The following is a 12,473-nucleotide window of genomic DNA, read 5'->3' as shown; positions in this document are numbered from 1 at the left end:
TAAACAAAGTAACACTGTCAATAACCACTGTACACTAACAATCAAACAATTCACACAATTAAGTTATGAAACAATGAATGTGCATAAAATTTGCATGAGAGAGCCCCGCATTCTGGAGAGAGCCCCGCATTCTGGAGAGAGCCCCGCATTCTGGAGAGAGCCCCGCATTCTGGAGAGAGCCCCGCATTCTGGAGAGAGCCCCGCATTCTGGAGAGAGCCCCGCATTCTGGAGAGAGCCCCGCATTCTGGAGAGAGCCCCGCATTCTGGAGAGAGCCCCGCATTCTGGAGAGAGCCGCGCATTGTGCATCTGGGCGCACGGTCAAGCCGACGTCTGCATTAGCCATTCAGCATTTACGCAAACAATTCACACAATTAAGTTATGAAACAATGAATGTGCATAAAATTTGCATGAGAGAGCCGCGCATTCTGGAGAGAGCCCCGCATTCTGGAGAGAGCCGCGCATTCTGGAGAGAGCCGCGCATTCTGGAGAGAGCCGCGCATTCTGGAGAGAGCCGCGCATTCTGGAGAGAGCCGCGCATTCTGGAGAGAGCCGCGCATTCTGGAGAGAGCCGCGCATTCTGGAGAGAGCCCCGCATTGTGCATCTGGGCGCACGGTCAAGCCGACGTCTGCATTGGCCATTCAGCATTTACAGTGACACGCCTCTGCAGAAGTCAGGACAAGAACGGCCTCAGCAGAAGTCAGGACATTCATACTTCTGGCATTTGTTGTCAAGGAAGTGAGTTTGTGTTTACAGGATGTACCGCCCCACCTACCATCAACCAATCATGTCAATGATATACAGAGCCCTCCGCATTGTTGCAACATTTGGGAGGGGTATGGCGATGCGGTACAGAGCTGGATTTGGCCTCTGGAGGCTCTGCAATTGTGTCACACCCTACATATGGAGCCTCAGACCACATTTCCAGATAAAGCATAACATTGGCTTTTAGTCTAGGCTTCCACAATGGATTAGTTCACTGAGAAGGGCATATATATATAACTGCTCGACAAAAAAAAACAATATCGGTTGACCAAAAGCCTAAGGACCAAAGAATCGAACTGTCAACTAATTGGGGTCAACCCCAATCAGATGCTCAACATGTTCTGCTCACACCTAGTGTAAATGGTCCGAGCCGAAGCCACACAAAACTCCAGACAATCATGGATTATAAAAGGGAAAGCCATGTTGTGGACACCGACACCTCAAACTAAACACCTTTGCCCGCTTCGAGGAAAAGACGAGCCGCCAACGTGATGGTTCAGAATCAGCATGTCAGAGATTCCAGGGATGGTTCAGAATCACCATGTCGGAGATGGTTCAGAATCACCATGTCGGAGATGGTTCAGAATCACCATGTCGGAGATGGTTCAGAATCACCATGTCAGACAATAGACTAAGGTTATGTTCCAAACAGCACTATATAGTGCACTACTTTAGATCAGGGCCCATAGGTGGTCCATTACATAATATGGAAAAGTGCATCATTTGTGACCCAGAGTAACAGTTGCACATAAACTTATTTAAGCATGCGTTACCGTTTCAGATAGGTCTAACCAAGTAGACACACACACACCTCTCACAAAAGGTCTACTAGTATCATTTCAATGTGAATGATTTACATTGTCACCAGGGCAGTCTTCATTAAACAACGTCGGTGTGTTGAGTCAACATATCCATGGCAACAGGTGCAACAAGCCCTCAGCACAGGGCCAGTACAAAACAACAGGCGCAACAAGCCCTCAGCACAAAACAGGCGCAACAAGCCCTCGGCACAACAAGCCCTCAGTACAAAACAGGCAGAACAAGCCCTCAGCACAGGGCCAGTACAAACAGGCGCAACAAGCCCTCGGCACAACAAGCCCTCAGTACAAAACAGGCGCAACAAGACCTCAGCACAACAAGCCCTCAGCGCAACAAGCCCTCAGCACAAAACAACAGGCGCAACAAGCCCTCAGCACAAAACAACAGGCGCAACAAGCCCTCAGCACAGGGCCAGTACAAACAGGCGCAACAAGCCCTCAGCACAGGGCCAGTACAAACAGGCGCAACAAGCCCTCAGCACAGGGCCAGTACAAAACAACAGGCAGAACAAGCACTCAGCACAGGGCCAGTACAAAACAACAGGCAGAACAAGCCCTCAGCACAGGGCCAGTACAAAACAACAGGCAGAACAAGCCCTCAGCACAGGGCCAGTACAAAACAACAGGCAGAACAAGCCCTCAGCACAGGGCCAGTACAAAACAACAGGCAGAACAAGCCCTCAGCACAGGGCCAGTACAAAACAACAGGCAGAACAAGCCCTCAGCACAGGGCCAGTACAAAACAACAGGCAGAACAAGCCCTCAGCACAGGGCCAGTACAAAACAACAGGCAGAACAAGCCCTCAGCACAGGGCCAGTACAAAACAACAGGCAGAACAAGCCCTCAGCACAGGGCCAGTACAAAAACAGGCAGAACAAGCCCTCAGCACAGGGCCAGTACAAAACAACAGGCAGAACAAGCCCTCAGCACAGGGCCAGTACAAAACAACAGGCAGAACAAGCCCTCAGCACAGGGCCAGTACAAAACAACAGGCAGAACAAGCCCTCAGCACAGGGCCAGTACAAAACAGGCGCAACAAGCCCTCGGCACAACAAGCCCTCAGTACAAAACAGGCGCAACAAGACCTCAGCACAACAAGCCCTCAGCGCAACAAGCCCTCAGCACAAAACAACAGGCGCAACAAGCCCTCAGCACAAAACAACAGGCGCAACAAGCCCTCAGCACAAAACAACAGGCGCAACAAGCCCTCAGCACAAAACAACAGGCGCAACAAGCCCTCAGTACAAAACAGGCGCAACAAGACCTCAGCACAACAAGCCCTCAGCACAACAAGCCCTCAGCACAACAAGCCCTCAGCACAACAAGCCCTCAGCACAACAAGCCCTCAGTACAAAACAACAGGCGCAACAAGCCCTCAGCGCAACAAGCCCTCAGCACAAAACAGGCGCAACAAGCCCTCAGCACAAAACAACAGGCGCAACAAGCCCTCAGCGCAACAAGCCCTCAGCACAAAACAACAGGCGCAACAAGCCCTCAGCACAAAACAACAGGCGCAACAAGCCCTCAGCACAAAACAGGCGCAACAAGCCCTCAGCACAAAACAGGCGCAACAAGCCCTCAGCACAAAACAGGCGCAACAAGCCCTCAGCACAAAACAGGCGCAACAAGCCCTCAGCACAAAACAGGCGCAACAAGCCCTCAGCACAAAACAGGCGCAACAAGCCCTCAGCACAAAACAGGCGCACAAGCCCTCAGCACAAAACAACAAGCGCAACAAGCCCTCAGCACAAAACAACAAGCGCAACAAGCCCTCAGCACAAAACAACAAGCGCAACAAGCCCTCAGCACAAAACAACGTCGGTGTGTTGAGTCAACATATCCATGGCAACAGGTGCAACAAGCCCTCAGCACAGGGCCAGCACAAAACAACAGGCGCAACAAGCCCTCAGCACAGGGCCAGTACAAAACAACAGGCGCAACAAGCCCTCAGCACAGGGCCAGTACAAAACAACAGGCGCAACATGCCCTCAGCACAGGGCCAGTACAAAACAACAGGCGCAACAAGCCCTCAGCACAGGGCCAGTACAAACAGGCGCAACAAGCCCTCAGCACAGGGCCAGCACAAAACAACAGGCAGAACAAGCCCTCAGCACAGGGCCAGTACAAACAGGCGCAACAAGCCCTCAGCACAGGGCCAGCCCTACAAACAACAGGCAGAACAAGCCCAGCATAAAACAGCACAGGGCCAGTACAAACAGGCAGAACAAGCCCTCAGCACAGGGCCAGTACAAACAACAGGCAGAACAAGCCCTCAGCACAGGGCCAGTACAAAACAACAGGCAGAACAAGCCCTCAGCAGGGCCAGTACAAAACAACAGGCAGAACAAGCCCTCAGCACAGGGCCAGTACAAAACAACAGGCAGAACAAGCCCTCAGCACAGGGCCAGTACAAAACAACAGGCAGAACAAGCCCTCAGCACAGGGCCAGTACAAAACAACAGGCAGAACAAGCCCTCAGCACAGGGCCAGTACAAAACAACAGGCAGAACAAGCCCTCAGCACAGGGCCAGTACAAAACAACAGGCAGAACAAGCCCTCAGCACAGGGCCAGTACAAAACAACAGGCAGAACAAGCCCTCAGCACAGGGCCAGTACAAAACAACAGGCAGAACAAGCCCTCAGCACAGGGCCAGTACAAAACAACAGGCAGAACAAGCCCTCAGCACAGGGCCAGTACAAAACAACAGGCAGAACAAGCCCTCAGCACAGGGCCAGTACAAAACAACAGGCGCAACAAGCCCTCAGCACAGGGCCAGTACAAACAGGTGCAACAAGCCCTCAGCACAGGGCCAGTACAAACAGGCGCAACAAGCCCTCAGCACAGGGCCAGTACAAACAGGCGCAACAAGCCCTCAGCACAAGGCCAGTACAAACAGGCGCAACAAGCCCTCAGCACAAGGCCAGTACAAACAGGCGCAACAAGCCCTCAGCACAAGGCCAGTACAAACAGGCGCAACAAGCCCTCAGCACAAGGCCAGCACTAAACAACAGGCAGAACAAGCCCTCAGCACAGGGCCAGTACAAACAGATGCATAACAGACAATAATGCAACCTAGAGCATAATACCCAAGTAATTCAATGGAAGAAATGACTGTTTCATAGGTTTACCCTGGGGCGGCAGGTAGCCTAGCGGTTAGAGTGGAGGGGCGGCAGGTAGCCTAGCGGTTAGAGTGGAGGGGCGGCAGGTAGCCTAGCGGTTAGAGCGCTGGACTAGTAACCGAAAGGGTGCAAGATCGAATCACCGAGCTGACAAGGTAAAAATCTGTCGTTCTGCCCATGAACAAGGCAGTTAAACCCACTGTTCCTAGGCCGTCATTGAAAATAAGAATTTGTTTTTTAAAACTGACTTGCCCAGTTAAGTAAAGGTTAAAGAAATATTTCTTTAAACTACACTATCATGTTAACGTTAAACTGGACGGTGAATGTTGCCAAAACAATATGACCATGCCTTATACCAACCCTTATTTAACCTTTACTTAACTTAAGACTGTCATAATTATAATTCAATACAGGAAGTAGAGAAATTAAACTAATCTACCTCATATCCAGGAGACTACATGACCAAAAGTATGTGGACACCTGCTCATTGAACATCTCATTCCAAAATCATGGGTATTAATATGAAGTCGGGTACCCCCCTTTGCTGCTATAACAGCCTCCACTAGACGATGGAACGTTGCTGCAGGAACTTGCTTCTATTCAGTCACAAGAGCACTAGTGAGGTCGGGCAACTGATGTTGGGCGATTAAGCCTGGCACTAATTCATCCCCCAAATCATCCCAAATGTGTTCGATAGGGTTTTATTTTTTTATTTCACCTTTATTTAACCAGGTAGGCAAGTTGAGAACAAGTTCTCATTTACAACTGCGACCTGGCCAAGATAAAGCGTAGCAATTCGACACAAACAACAACACACAGTTACACATGGAATAAACCAAACATACAGTCAATAATACAGTAGAACAAAAGAAAACAAAAAGTCAATATACAGTGAGTGCAAATGAGGTAAGTTAAGGAAATAAATAGGCCATGGTGGCGAAGTAATTACAATCTAGCAATTAAACACAAACATTGCGTATGGTGCATCAAAGCTGGGACTAAGAGAGTGAAAAACAGCTTCCATCTCAAGGCCAGACTGTTAAACAGCCATCACTAACACAGAGAGGCTGCTGCCTAAATACAGACTTGAAATCATTGGCCACTAATAAATGGATCACTAGTCACTTTGATAAATATTTACATATCTTGCATTTTATACCATCTTGCCTATGCCGCTCGGCCATCGCTCATCCATATATTTATATGTATATATTGTTATTCCATCCCTTTGCTTATATTTGGGGTTATTAGGTAGTTGTGGAATTGTTAGATTACTTGTTAGATATTGCTGCACTGTCAAAACTAGAAGCCCAAGCATTTTGTTACACCCCCAATAACATCTGCTAACCCTGTGACCAATAACATCTGCTAACCCTGTGACCATTAACCATCTGCTAACCCTGTGTATGTGACCAATAACCATCTGCTAACCCTGTGACCAATAACATCTGCTAACCCTGTGACCAATAACATCTGCTAACCCTGTGACCAATAACATCTGCTAACCCTGTGACCAATAACATCTGCTAACCCTGTGACCAATAACATCTGCTAACCCTGTGACCAATAACATCTGCTAACCCTGTGACCAATAACATCTGCTAACCCTGTGACCAATAACATCTGCTAACCCTGTGACCAATAACATCTGCTAACCCTGTGACCAATAACATCTGCTAACCCTGTGACCAATAACATCTGCTAACCCTGTGACCATTAACATCTGCTAACCCTGTGACCATTAACATCTGCTAACCCTGTGACCATTAACATCTGCTAACCCTGTGACCACTAACATCTGCTAACCCTGTGTATGTGACCACTAACATCTGCTAACCCTGTGACCAATAACATCTGCTAACCCTGTGACCAATAACATCTGCTAACCATGTGTATGTGACCAATAACATCTGCTAACCCTGTGACCATTAACATCTGCTAAACCTGTGACCATTAACATCTGCTAACCATGTGTATGTGACCATTAACATCTGCTAACCATGTGTATGTGACCATTAACATCTGCTAACCATGTGTATGTGACTATTAACATCTGCTAACCGTGTGTATGTGACTATTAACATCTGCTAACCGTGTGTATGTGACCATTAACATCTGCTAACCCGGGCTCCCGGGTGGTGCAGTGGTTAAGGGCGCTGTACTGCAGCGCCAGCTGTGCCATCAGAGTCCCTGGGTTCGCGCCCAGGGTCTGTCGTAACCGGCCGCGACCGGGAGGTCCGTGGGGCGACGCACAATTGGCCTAGCGTTGTCCGGGTTAGGGAGGGCTTGGTCGGTAGGGATATCCTTGTCTCATCGCGCACCAGCGACTCCTGTGGCGGGCCGGGCGCAATGCGCGCTAACCAAGGTTGCCGGGGGCACGGTGTAGCCTCCGACACATTGGTGCGGCTGGCTTCCGGGTTGGATGCGCGCTGTATTAAGAAGCAGTACGGCTGGTTGGGGTTGTGTATCGGAGGACGCATGACATTCAACCTTCGTCTCTCCCAAGCCCGTACGGGAGTTGTAGCGATGAGACAAGATAGTAGCTACTACAATAATTGGATACCACGAAATTGGGGAGAAAAAGGGGTAAAAATTTAAATTAAAATAAAAAAAACATTGCTAACCCTGTGACCAATAACATCTGCTAACCCTGTGACCAATAACATCTGCTAACCCTGTGACCAATAACATCTGCTAACCATGTGTATGTGACCATTAACATCTGATGGTGATGTTAGGCTTGTGTGCAGCCACTCAGCCACGGAAACCCACTTTCACGATGCTCCTGACGAACAGATCTCTTGCTCCCAGAGGCAGTTTGGAACCGAGGACAGACGATGTTGACACGCTACGTGTGTCCTACCACTTCACGGCTGAGCCATTGTTGCACCTAGACATTTCCACTTCACGGCTGAGCCATTGTTGCACCTAGACATTTCCACTTCACGGCTGAGCCATTGTTGCACCTAGACATTTCCACTTCACGGCTGAGCCATTGTTGCACCTAGACATTTCCACTTCACGGCTGAGCCATTGTTGCACCTAGACATTTCCACTTCACGGCTGAGCCATTGTTGCACCTAGACATTTCCACTTCACGGCTGAGCCATTGTTGCACCTAGACATTTCCACTTCACGGCTGAGCCATTGTTGCACCTAGACATTTCCACTTCACAATAACAGCGCTTACAGTTGACCGCCCGGCAGCTCTAGCAGGGCATCCGAAGACCTTGCCACGTTGAAAACGTGTCACTGAGCTCTTCAGTAACACCATTCTTCTGCTGGTGTTTGTCTATGGAGATTGCATGGCGGTGTGCTCGATTTTATACACTGGTCAACAACGGGTGTGGCTGAAGTAGCCGAATCCACTAATTTGAAGGGGTGTCCACATACTTTTGTGCACACACACACACAACTTTCCCTGGGCACTTAGCGAGGGTCAAAGGGCAGAGAGCCAAATGATCCATGCAGTGACTCGGTTAACAGGTTACAACAAAGTAACCAGACTAAATTCTGCTTGTTACCTTGTTCAAAACGCGACGATTGGAACATAGATACATTGTAACGAGGCACGCACGACTGGAGCATTTCTGTCAAGATAATTTTTGTTATGATAATGCTTTGAAAAAAAGTGTAACGGTCTAGTAATGTCGATTTGTAGGCAAGGAAAATATGGTCGAAGAAATCGAAAAACTGGGCGCTGCATGAAGAACATGTTGAAATGTCTTCGGCGGCGTGTAAGAACGAAACCACCCCGTTCAATGTGTATTACATTTTTGGGGGATCGTTGCCTACGAGCCTGGTAGGTAATGAAGTTGACATGTTTTGAAATAATTGATACATTTTTTAAAAAATTGTTAAACTTACCCACAGCAACTCCAATGACTCGGAGGATGCCTATTCCTCCTCTCTGGTCGTGTTTTAGGGAGCCCGCTACAAAGTTTCCCAACAACGTTCCGTCTTTGGTATTTTTTCTAAATAAAAAAACATAACGAAACTTGATGATTAAACTTCTTGTTTTGGGGTTGCGTGTCACGGTTGGCCTACTTAAAATTTTTATTTCGTTGTCAAAACGGTTTGTTCTGGTTCAGTACGGTAAAATGCCTTCTGCATCCTGCTGCCTCTCCTTTCAGATTTTGAAAAGCTCTTCAGGGAGGAAGGGGTGGTGACGCGTTGAAATGCACTGGAGTCGTACGGATGTCGTCATTGCTACAATCGGACATGATTCAGTCATTGGTACAATCTCAATCCGATTAGATTCAGTCATTGGTAGAGTCTCAATCCGAGTTGATTCAGTCATTGGGAGAATCTCAATCGGAAATGATTCAGTCATTGGGAGAATCTCAATCGGATATGATTCAGTCATTGGGAGAATCTCAATTGGAAATGATTCAGTCATTGGGAGAATCTCAATTGACCACTCTTCGTGTCCTCTCTCATCTCAATTAAATCCAAAGGCTTTTTTGGCATGTGAAACCAAAACCCGTTAAATAGATAATAAACAAAGTGAAATAAACAATTTAAAAAAGGGTACAGTAAACATTACAAAAAAAGTTTCAAAGGGATAGAGACATTGCAAATGTCATATTATGGCTATGTAGAGTGTTGTAATGGTGTGTAAATAGGTCCCGCCCCTCTGACATTCTCCTCCAATGGGTTTTGAGAAGGAGAGAGGAGAGAGTATTCGAGGAGTATCCAAGCATCCAAAGGCACACTAGCCAAAGTATCCAAGTATGGGGGCCAGGGACCATTTGATATTCAAAAATTCCTCTACAAGGCCAATGCATCTGTTTAAAACTGTCATTGAATCAAAATAACTTTTATGTCATATATATATATATATATATATGGAGATTCCGGAATGTATTTATGGAGATTCCGGAATGTATTTATGGAGATTCCGGAATGTATATATGGAGATTCTGGAGATTCCGGAATGTATATATGGAGATTCCGGAATGTATATATGGAGATTCTGGAGATTCCGGAATGTATATATGGAGATTCTGGAGACTCCCATCTCCCTCACTAGCTTTAAGAATCAGCTGTCAGAGCAGCTCACAGATCACTGCACCTGTTCATAGCCCATCTGTATACAGCCCATCTATCTACCTCATCCCCATACTGTATTTATTTATTTTGCTCCTTTTGCACCACAGTATCTCTACTTGCACATCCATATTTTGCACATCTACCATTCCAGTGTTTAATTGCCATATTGTAATTACTTCACCACCATGGCCTATTTATTGCCTTAACTCCCTTATTTGACCTTATTTGCACTCACTGTATATAGACTTTGTTTTCTTTCTACTGTATTATTGACTATGTTTTGTTCATTCCATGTGTAACTCTGTGTTGTTGTATGTGTCAAACTGCTTTGCTTTATCTTGGCCAGGTCGCAATTGCAAATGAGAACTCGTTCTCAACTAGCTTACCTGGTTAAATAAAGGTGAACAAAAAATATATATATATTTACACACACACACACACACACACACACATATATCATCCTTTGCCAATAAATGATTAAACATGACAAATAAGTAATGGGTTGAAATAAAACATGCTTTCATTCATCACATTGAAAACTTAATTTAACAAAAGTTACTTTAATTATGGCATGAGAATATAATCAGATGTGCACAATAAATCTCCACACATAAGGACGAGACAGTGACATGAATAGCTGACTGTCATTCCCTTTCCTTGACATAATGATAATATTTACCTTTATTTAACTATGCAAGTCAGTTAAGAACAAATTCTTATTTTCAATGACGGCCTAGGAACAGTGGGTTAACTGCCTGTTCGGGGGCAGAACGACAGATTTGTACCTTGTCAGCTCGGGGATTTGAACTTGCAACCTTTCGGTTACTAGTCCAACGCTCTAACCATTGACTGCCCTCCCCTCTGTAGCCTTACAGAACTCATATTATATATCTCTCTGTGTGTGTGTGTGTGTGTGTGTGTGTGTGTGTGTGTGTGTGTGTTTAGCCTAATCAACATGTTGACCTTTTTATAACTTTTGTGAGCCAATCATAATATTGCTTCCTATTGCACATAGACCACCCTTCACCTCAAATTTCACAATCCTTCATGTCATCAGGAAGTACACCTACGCGTTCTCTCCTATGTCTGGCCCAAAGTCAAGATCTCTGCAGTTTACACTTCAAAATGAGGAAAAGAGATACTGAAAATGAAACCAAGGTCATGAACATCAAGGTAACCACGGCAACCCCTGAAAAGAAGAAGTTACACAACAAACTGTCAACTGGTTCAAGTGAACAGTCACTCTAGTAAGTCACAGCCTGTATGACTGTATTTGCTCTCCTTTCAGCGTTGCCATAGGTAACCTCATCCCCCAGGCTCAGCATTGTCATAGGTAACCTCACCCTCCAGGCTCAGCGTTGCCATAGGTAACCTCACCCCCCAGGCTCAGCGTTGCCATAGGTAACCTCACCCCCCAGGCTCAGCGTTGCCATAGGTAGCCTCACCCCCCAGGCTCAGCGTTGCCATAGGTAACCTCACCCCCCAGGCTCAGCGTTGCCATAGCTAACCTCACCCCCCAGGCTCAGCGTTGCCATAGGTAACATCACCCCCCAGGCTCAGCGTTGCCATAACTAACCTCACCCCCCAGGCTCAGCGTTGCCATAGCTATCCTCATCCCCCAGGCTCAGCATTGCCATAACTAACCTCACCCCCAGGCTCAGCGTTGCCATAGCTAACCTCATCCCCCAGGCTCAGCGTTGCCATAGCTAACCTCACCCCCAGGCTCAGCGTTGCCATAGCTAACCTCATCCCCCAGGCTCAGCGTTGCCATAGCTAACCTCACCCCCCAGGCTCAGCGTTGCCATAGCTATCCTCATCCCCCAGGCTCAGCGTTGCCATAACTAACCTCACCCCCAGGCTCAGCGTTGCCATAGCTAACCTCATCCCCAGGCTCAGCGTTGCCATAGCTAACCTCATCCCCCAGGCTCAGCGTTGCCATAGCTAACCTCATCCCCCAGGCTCAGCGTTGCCATAGCTAACCTCATCCCCCAGGCTCAGCTTTGCCATAGCTAGCCTCATCCCCCAGGCTCAGTAGAATGGAAAGCCAGTCTGCTGGTGGACTACATTATGACATCACAGCCTACCAGTAATTCATCTACGTATGAGTATATATATGACCAGAAGTCATTAGACAGAGGAAAAGTAGCCTACTCAATAGGCAGTATATTACAAGAGAACACCACTGGGTGTCAGCGACGGCCAATAAGACTATTTTGTTCAGCTTTTGGACTTTTGGTGTATGTCAGGTCTTTGTCAATTAAAATACACAGCACTAGGCTGCAATTGTTTTGGCCTATTATTAAAAGGCCTCTCTTGTATGTTCAGAACTTTCCCAACTGCCTCATTATACCCCGATAAAGTCTGAAAGAATGATTCATATTTTTTATTTTTTTCCCTCTGTAAGCCAGAGACCCATATTTTTTTGTGTAATCCTATTGGACAACACAGTGTTCTTATCTGATCTCTGTTAGTTCTCAGGGGCTGTCCAGACATTATTTCCGTGTATCGTCTACATACCTGTCATTCTCTGCCCGTTTCCACGGATACATGTTGTCTACTCCCACTGGTGTAAACCGACGAGGTCAGTCTGACCCTATTGATTGATACGGAGCATATTATACAATGACTGCCAGGAAGCAAAACAACTGTATATACATTTATATTGGCCATTACCAGACTTAGATGTGTCACAGCATTCTGTAAGACTTAGGGATGGG

At 47.0% G+C, this 12,473-nt stretch overlaps 1 protein-coding gene across 1 annotated transcript in view; it reads right to left on the bottom strand.

Moving 5' to 3' along the window:
* LOC115138853 (ninein-like) overlaps window positions 1-8,864 on the bottom strand; it is a 100,040-nt gene extending 91,176 nt beyond the window's left edge. Inside the window, 1 exon segment of the mRNA XM_065025907.1 lies at window positions 8,572-8,864. The gene's annotated coding sequence lies outside the window, so the exon portion shown is untranslated.
* Between the last annotated feature and the right edge of the window lie 3,609 nt (window positions 8,865-12,473).

This window comes from Oncorhynchus nerka, linkage group LG12 (genome assembly GCF_034236695.1).
Source record: "Oncorhynchus nerka isolate Pitt River linkage group LG12, Oner_Uvic_2.0, whole genome shotgun sequence".
Taxonomy (NCBI): domain Eukaryota; kingdom Metazoa; phylum Chordata; class Actinopteri; order Salmoniformes; family Salmonidae; genus Oncorhynchus; species Oncorhynchus nerka.
The sequence above is the reverse complement of the archived record's forward strand: the minus strand, read 5'-3'. Positions and strand labels throughout refer to the sequence as shown.